The sequence below is a fragment of the Helianthus annuus genome, chromosome 14 (assembly GCF_002127325.2).
Source record: "Helianthus annuus cultivar XRQ/B chromosome 14, HanXRQr2.0-SUNRISE, whole genome shotgun sequence".
NCBI lineage: Eukaryota > Viridiplantae > Streptophyta > Magnoliopsida > Asterales > Asteraceae > Helianthus > Helianthus annuus.
The window spans coordinates 98,841,466-98,850,587 of NC_035446.2; the positions used below are offsets into that span (position 1 = coordinate 98,841,466).

Below are 9,122 nucleotides of genomic sequence, written 5' to 3' on the forward strand. Positions count from 1 at the left end.
GAAGCTTTTGTCTAATATTTATCGACTCCTTTGTGTTATCTTTTTAGACATTTGAGTTAATGAATATTGATTGAAGAATATATGTTATAAACATATGAATAATTATACTTAGTAGCTATCCCGCATGCTCATATTTGTAATATAATCAAAACTAGGTTTAAAGAAGTTTGCCGCGTTGCGGCGAATTTCTTTTGTTATTTAGTTTGTGTTTACATGTGTTTTGAAATCACTACGAGCGTGTTGCGAACGGAACTGCAGGCAAGAATAAAAAGAAAATTTAGAAAAAAACACTAAAAGATAACCGAAAGAAAATCAACCAAAAAAGTTGTATGGTAACGTGTTGTTCGTATAAAACCCGTGGTCAGAGATGAGCAAATTGTTCTGTGTACCGGTACCAAATTTGCCGAACCAAAAGATCTTAAGTACCAATTTGGTACCGACTTTTGGCATTCCTAGTACCGGTTCGCTACCGTTTTTTACCTTCATATACCGATACCGTAACCGATATTTTCGGTATCAGTACCGATTCTGTATCGGTTGGCACCGAGCTCATCCCTACCCCTGAAACTAAAAAAAGAAAAAATTAAAAGTTGAAGAAAATCAACAAAAAAAAAAGTTGTATGATACCGTTATTCGTACGGTAACCGTGATCAGGGATGTGCAAATGGTACCGGGTAGCAGCACTGAATTTCCCGAACCAAAAGATTTCCAATATCAATTCGGCACCAACTTTTGACGTTTTCTATATTAGTGCCGGATTTTACCTTCATGATACCGAACAGGACCGTCCCGATATTTTCAATACCAATACTGGTACGATACCGGCACCAACTTTTGACGTTTTCTGTATTAGTGCCGGATTTTACCTTCATGATACCGAACAGGACCGTCCTGGTATTTTCGATACCAATACTGGTACGATACCGGTTGACACCAAGTTTATCCCAACCCCTGATATGAAAAAAAAAATAAAGTTAAAAAGTAAAGAAAATAACTATTATTATAATAATAGTATTAAAAAAATATATTATTATAATATTAAAATCACTATTCATTTCATTTACTTTATTAATATAAAATATAAAATATAAAATATAATATAATATAATAATAGCTTTAAATACAGCGCCGCATTGCGGCGCACACAACCAAGTCGTTCTTAGTGTGATGACATGTATGTTTTACACGCTCAATCGAATCGTTTTTGGTGTGATAACATGTACATTTTACCAGTTGCGGATCTGGAAAATCCTTATAGGTACAACATTTAAAAAAATGTAACAAAATCGAAAAAACGCCAAATTATTCTACAACTCATAACACGGTCACGCTAAACCAAATCATTATTGGTGAATAACATGATATGCCAAATGTATTTTTAACAAACTCGGAAATGCATTTCTGGCTCAGCCGGCCATGGTTGAGAACTATGATATACTACCTCACCAACTTCAACATACTTGTAGAAAAGTGAAACTAACCCACCTTTTTGTCCAGTTTTTGAAGTTCCCAAATCACATAAACATGAAAGAAATTCTTGAAACATATTTAATTAGCTTCCCAACACAATCTATAATTCAAACAACAAGGTTGCACACACAACATTTACAACTTCAAAATCAGAAAAGAAACTTAACAGTTTTCATCTTCTTCTTCTTTTATGTTGGGTTTAATTTGTAAACATATCTTAAACACCCCAACACTAGTACAAAATAACTTTTTTGGTGCTGTATTTTATGCTTTATTTTATGTTGTACCATAGAGCACCAATAAATATACCATCAAATAATTAGATTTGTTGGTGCTGTTTAATAACAACACCATTAAATCTCCAAACACACCACCAAAAAATCATTGATAAAAAACAAGTCCTGCACCATTAAATCTTTAAACACACCACCAAAAAATTAATATAGAACTAACACGTGTTAAATAATAACAAATCTACATAGCACCAAAAAACAAATCTCATAGCACCAAAAAATAAGACAAGAAAAATTTTAATTTTTAATATTTTTGCAAAATTCAAGAATTTTTAGTAATATTTCCCAATATAATTCCAATTACACACAAATGCACATGCTCACGCCAAAAGTTAACTAGTATTAAACAACCCAACCCGTTCAAGTATACGGAATTACAAAAGTATGAAACACAAACTAATGCTTACAAGATCAAAACATCTTTTTAATAAATCCTGACATTAAATCTACCACTAAATTCTTAATTTGAGACTCTTCAAAATACCCTCCTTCATTCCAAAGCTGAAAACAAATAAATACAAAAGTTAGATTTCAAATATATATAATTTAATGCAATAAACAAAGTTTATGAATATTTACGAAAACTCACTCGGTTAACCAAATCATGTTGTATAGAGTCGATACACTCTTTCATATGTTTGATTACCATATACCCACATTCCCAACTGCCTTTCTGTTGTTTGCACTGCATCATATTCACAATAAATTACTTTGACCAGACTATTTTAAACAAATAAAGTATTCACATACCTGAGCCATGTGCCACTTAAAATTAATCTCAAAAACTTCTTCAATGATCTTGATGACCTTGTAATTTTTATGGGTTTTCCCTTTATTTATAAAATCAACAATATAGATAGCCGAATTTGAAGTCCGGGCAAACAATTATAAGTGACCAATGTTTACTATAAAAATAAGAATTATAGAACATATTAAGTATGTATTATATGCGTATGTGTATGTATAGTGAGGAATTTATATTACCCGGCTAAGTATGGTGCAAGATAGAACACTATTTTAGAATGAAGCTCACATATTTCTTTTACGTTTTTTTAACGTCTTCAAGAAGTGATTTACACCGTGATCCAGTGATTTTTGTGGATTGAAAAAAGCACACCTAGAATTGGGCGACTCAAAGAAATGCTAAAAAAATGTGACAAAGTAAATTCAGTTCTATCTAAACATGTTATGGTACTATATAATAACAATAATATCAACTTACATGGCAAACCAATGTAATATTGTGACATCAAGCCAACTAAGAGGATGGATCCAAAGGCCAATAATCGCTTCCTCAAAAACTGCATCATTTATAACAAAGTTAAACAAGCATATTGATGTTTTTTTGAATGGCAAATTCGGATCACTGACGGACCACTGGGGTATCATCGTGCCACCAGCGGAACCACCCGATCAATACCATCTCCACTAGGCATAATGCCTATACACCAATTCAGGAGGAAACCCAATAAATATGGAAAAACCCCCCTTGTGGGAATCGAACCCAGGACCAATTGGTCCCAAAGTCTTATCCTACCCCCAAGATGCCACTAGGCTATAAAGCCATGGACAGCATATTGATGTTAAAAGGGCATAAACATAGAACTATATAAGTATATACAAAAAAAAGCTGCACATAAAGAAATGAGATAGAAAACGAAACTCACATCTTTGATGTCAAAGGGGCAAGTACTGTTCTGCCTAGACATTTGTTCTTGGAAATTCATTAAGAATGAAGTCTGTCAACATGAAGGCTTCTTTAGTGCTACATCAATCATTCCCACAACTTAGTCATAAGAAACAACTTGTCCTTAATGAAAAACACAAACAGAACATAAAGCAAGTACAAATGGGTGTTTCTCTGATTAAATAATATACATACACACAGCAAAATTACATTGTCCATAGCTTAGTTTGCTTTGATTCCAGGAGAGGTTTTAGGAGCGACAATGGCTCTTAGTGTATCACTAGCAGCTAACAGTATTCATCTTTGATTATTATTGAATGGTGGCATTTTGCTGATGCACGGGGACTGCAAACTAAAGTTAAATATATAATTATAAATTATCATGGAAAAGTATAGATAAATAAGAGTTTCAACGCTTTGGTTATAGTTTCAAATATTGACAAAACCATCTACAAGGTAAGAACGCGAAAAGACAAAATAGAAGCTACTTCAGGTCCTATAGATAATCTTCTATACCCAGATGATAACTCTATAAGTTGAAAAAACATTACAATAAACCACTAACAAGTATATAAATATAAACACTCTTAGAACCTTCATAGCATCAATTAGTATCAGTATAAAGTATAATATTGTTTAAGAACTAATTTCAGTAGCACTTCTTATTAATAAATAATAAATAATAACTAAGAAATTTCTAATCAAAACCAAAAACTTGAATAGGCAAATAAAGATGTCAAAAATAGTTTAGTAATACAAAAAGGAAGAAAAACCTAAAGTGACAGAGAGGGAAATAACATTCATAAGATGGTTCAGAAACCTAACAACAAGCAAACTAATTTAAGTTTAGAGTATAGAAAAGTCGGATTCAAACTAGATCAAGAACAATTATGAAACTCTAAAATCAATAACCAAACCAATTTATATCAACTATCAATCAAAGTAGAAACAATCAGCAAATCTTACAAAGATTGATACAAAAAATTTAAAAACCTAACAACCTGAAAACTAATTTCGATTAAGAGCATCGAAAAAATCAAACTCAAACGTGAACAAGGAAATGAAGAATAAAAACCCTAAAAGTAAAGGGAGAGACATAACCTGGGAGTGCCTTGTGGGATGGGAGGGAAATGAATGGGATTTTTAGGGTAAGAGAGGGAAATTAATTTGGGATATTGGGATGGAGCGGGAACATGAATCTATTTGAAAAGATAGTTATTTTGATGCTTTGGTGGTATTTAAAAGTTTAAGCCTCAAAAAATCAACTTTATTTTGTATTTACGAGTAAAAAAAATCAATTTTATTGTGTATTTTGGTGCTATTAGCAACCTTAGCCTCAAATAATTAATTTTTTGGTGGTGTATAACTTGTAAGCATTTAATGGTGGTGTGTAATGTATTTTTAAGTGGTGTGTTTGTTATTTGGTGCTTTCTATTATAAGATAGTACCAAAAACATGAAATTTACACCACCAAACAATTGGTTTTGTACTAGTGCAAAAAAGTTAAAAACTAAACATATATACGCTCCAGCACTCTATACTCCCTTGTAGAATCCAACAGATCTTAAACATCAAAAAAAAAAAAAAAAAGTTAAAAAATTGTCAATTCCGGGTATTAATTTGTAAGGCTTCAGCTAAAGAAACACCACTGAAAAACTATCTAGGCACCACTAACGTGTCATATGGGCCATATAAAATCATATGAGTTGTCGAATCTTTGATCGTTCATAGAAAAAGATGGAAAACAACATAAACTGAACTCATATAACCCACGTGCAATCATCATTTCATAGAAAAGTTCAATAGGAAGAGTTATTGCAGGGTTTTTCGTTACCTCCAGAGCCGTTGTCGAATCTTTAATCGTTGGACATCGATTATGACTGAAGATGATGATAAATGGCCACATGGCTCAAATCAGAGTTGATAGTCGCAGATCCTGAATAGCTATATTTTTGCTTGTGGATATGAAGAAATAACTACATTTCTGAAAGATGAAGCAACAGGTGGGGATATGAAAAAAGACCACCGCATGGAAAATGGCTTCTTGTGACGTGTGGGCTAAGAAAGACTGTTGTAGACGCTTGGTATCTCCTCCCTATGCCAACCAGAGCCCATCACCCTTACCCTGCACCAATTAGAGTCTTTTACTATTCAAAGCGTTGTTCGATGAGCTGCATACTAAGGAACGCATTAATGGCTTTACCTTTTAAGAAGGCATGAGAATATATATGTATAAACTACTTATTTTGGAACACAACGTTGTAAGACTCATTATCTAGGAAAAACAAAACCAAATCAAAAGGTGAAATTTAGAAGTCCCAAAGTACCCGATATGTAGAACCCATTTTTCAAGTTTTGAGTAAAACTTATCATCAAAAGTATTAAGATACGAAGTTCATGTTAATGCCGCACGATCATTCTTACAGGTATATATTGTAGGACAACCGTTCACAAAATAAATAAAATAACAATTTTATTAATAAACATTCTTATTATAATACATAAAGAGGAACAAAACTAAATTGAAAGAAATTACAATACAAGAAATGTAAATTAAACTAAGAACAGGTTACAAGGAAAAATTAAGGAAAAACGTAAAACAACGGTGACTGAGGCACGTGAAGATCACGCTTCCCTTAAAACAGATTTCGGGCCACCCAGGTGAACCCGTCTGTTTCCCAGGGTACAACAGCCTAAGCAGATTGTACTGCCGGGATTAGCCTAGCACCTGAAAAATACATGAAACGAGAGTTCTCTGGGATTCGAAGTTAGGAAATTCTCTGTGTGTGCTATGAACCATACAAATTTGTATTTTGCTTTGTATTCTAGACAAAGCACCCAACTTGTATATAATGTTGTTTAGAATTCCAACTGAAAGGTCATATTGAATACATAATTCAATAAAAATTAAGGCCATATTGAATATAGAATTCAATAAAAATTAAGTCTCAAATTTAATGAGAACTTAATTCAACTTAACCAGTAGGAATATAAACAGTCACCAGACCACTTGCTCAAGCCATACGAATCAAGACACATCTAAAAAATAGGAAATGCGGCTCCAAGCGGCTCGCGGCGATGCGAGCGTGCAAAGTGCGCCATCAAAGCGCCACATTGCGCCCATGGCGCCCTCGTCCCGGTCCCGTGCCCGGGCCCGGGCGCGGGCGCGTGTCGGGTGCTTTGCACCCTCCTGGCAACCACTAGGTGTGAGTTGTCACACAAGAACACATTCGTGTAGAGAATTCTAATTATAAATCCACAAAAGATTTATCTCTCCAGCTATGTGGGACAAGCTCAATTTCCTACATGTTTATGGTTCCAACTCACAAACTTAATGCACAAGATATCTCATTCATCTTGGCTTAATTATTAAATAATCATTATATTAACTGATAATATAATATTATTTATAAAATTTCCAACAATCCCCCACATGAATGGAGATCGTCCCTTACACTCAAGTGTCATGATAAGATTTCAGCGGTTAAGTAATGCAGGATAGGTAGGTTTCCCTTTGAACCCTCCTTTGTGACATATACTTAGTCTCCTAGCGGTTAGTAGACGCGATGTCCTTGAACCAACCCCTTTATACGTAGACGTTATCACACATCACACATTACTCTTCCGGGTCTGGCTAACCCCTCATAGTTGTGTCCGTTATGGTCATGGAACACCATCCTGGTTCTGCGAGAGCTCTAGGAATTGTGCCCCCAATTCCATTCAAAGTGACTCCACTTCTCTCTAACATAGGTGATTTAAAAATCATTAAAAACCATATGCTTAACCTCTCTTGATATCACTGACTTTAAGTAGGAATGGACTAGGAAGTTTGTAACTCCCTTTGTATGTTGAGGTACTCCCCCACAGTGACTTCAGTTCGTACAGTTAGGTGGTCCTATTGAACCTAGATCATGGGATCTCCAATCTTCAAGGATAGGTTTTCCGTTATACAAACTTACTCCAAGGGTTTTAGTCCCATTCCCATCGACGACTTATGTACTACCTCTCTGCTTAAGCCTTTTGTAAGCGGATCTGCAATGTTATCCTTTGACCTCACATAGTCAATCGTGATAACTCCAGTTGAGAGTAGTTGTCGTATCATGTTGTGCCGACGTCACATGTGCCTTGATCTGCCATTATACATTGTACTTTGAGCTCTACCAATAGCTAATTGGCAATCACAATGTATGCAAATAGCAGTCACAGGCTAAGGCCATCTTGGAACATATTCCAAGAATTGACGCAACCATTCTGCCTCTTCTCCAACTTTATCTAACACGATAAACTCAGATTCCATCATGGATATAGCTATAAGAGTTTGTTTGGACGACTTCCAAGATATAGCTGCTCCTCCAAGGGTAAACACATAACCACTTGTAGATCTAGAATCTTTCGTATCGGATATCCAGTTGGCATCACTGAATCCTTCCACAACAGCTGGATTTTGGCCATAATGCAGTCCATAATTTCTCGTGTATCTCTGACGTGTGCGTATATATACATAATTTTGCAATGAAATTACACACGATTCGGTTTTAAATTTAAAAAAGTGATTATTACTTTTACATCAAAACACACACGAAAGAGGCAAGTGTACCCCGTCATATATGTAGTAAAGTATCGGTAAGAACCAAGTATCGATCCAAGGAAATGGGCGGAGGAATAATACTAGACCTTTGTCACTAAACTACCGGTAAAAACATAAGTTGTTTGATTTTATAAAAACTAAAGTAAGCGTAAACAAATACATAATAAAAACATAATAGATAATAGATAAAAAGCCTTGCTTAATACACAACCACAGCATGTCAACTAAGTCGGTTTTGGCACTAGAAGCATTCGGTCAATTTTCCAATTTAAGACAATTAGTATCCCTTTCGGGAGTCCTAACATGACAATCATTCGGAAAGCTAAAACGATAAACACACTTTAACCACCTAAAATTGTTCTTTAACGTGCAATTGATAAATGTCTATGAAAATCTCTTAAAAATGAGTTAGTCATCCGTTACGAGTTTTCTAACCGCACTTAATCAAGGAAAGCAACACCGATAAACACAATGCAACCACCGAGACAAGCATAAACTAGATTAAATCTCCCCACCTATGTGGGACAAGCTCAATTTCCTACATGTTTATGGTTCCAACACACAAACGTAATGCACAAGATCTCTCATTCATCTTGGGTTAATTATTAAATAATCATTATATTAACTGATAATATAATATTATTTATAAAATTTCCAACAATCCCCCACATGAATGGAGATCGTCCCTTACACTCAAGTGTCATGATAAGATTTCAGCGGTTAAGTAATGCAGGATAGGTAGGTTTCCCTTTGAACCATCCTTTGTGACATATACTTAGTCTCCTAGCGGTTAGTAGACGCGATGTCCTTGAACCAACCCCTTTATACGTAGACGTTATTACACATCACACATTACTCTTCCTGGTCTGGCTAACCCCTCATAGTTGTGTCCGTTATGGTCATGGAACACCATCCTGGTTCTGCGAGAGCTCTAGGAATTGTGCCCCCAATTCCATTCAAAGTGACCCCACTTCTCTCTAACATAGGTGATTTACAAATCATTAAAAACCATATGCTTAACCTCTCTTGATATCACTGACTTTAAGTAGGAATGGACTAGGAAGTTTGTAACTCCCTTTGTATG

General features: G+C 34.9%; 2 long non-coding RNA genes across 6 annotated transcripts; both read right to left on the reverse strand.

Moving 5' to 3' along the window:
• Positions 1–1,292: 1,292 nt before the first annotated feature.
• Positions 1,293–1,685, reverse strand: LOC110945170. Its single transcript, XR_002595077.2, has 2 exons — positions 1,442–1,685; positions 1,293–1,405 (listed from the first exon to the last, which is right to left on the reverse strand). It is a non-coding gene; the product is annotated as an uncharacterized LOC110945170 (long non-coding RNA).
• Positions 1,686–2,076: 391 nt separating this feature from the next.
• Positions 2,077–4,666, reverse strand: LOC110930451. Of its 5 annotated transcripts, none has more exons than XR_002587835.2 (5): positions 4,552–4,666; positions 3,431–3,802; positions 2,986–3,064; positions 2,353–2,448; positions 2,077–2,264 (listed from the first exon to the last, which is right to left on the reverse strand). It is a non-coding gene; the product is annotated as an uncharacterized LOC110930451 (long non-coding RNA). The 5 variants fall into 5 exon arrangements; XR_002587837.2 differs by having other exon boundaries at positions 3,431–3,795; positions 4,552–4,660; XR_002587836.2 differs by lacking the exon at positions 4,552–4,666 and adding an exon at positions 4,452–4,545.
• Positions 4,667–9,122: the final 4,456 nt, after the last annotated feature.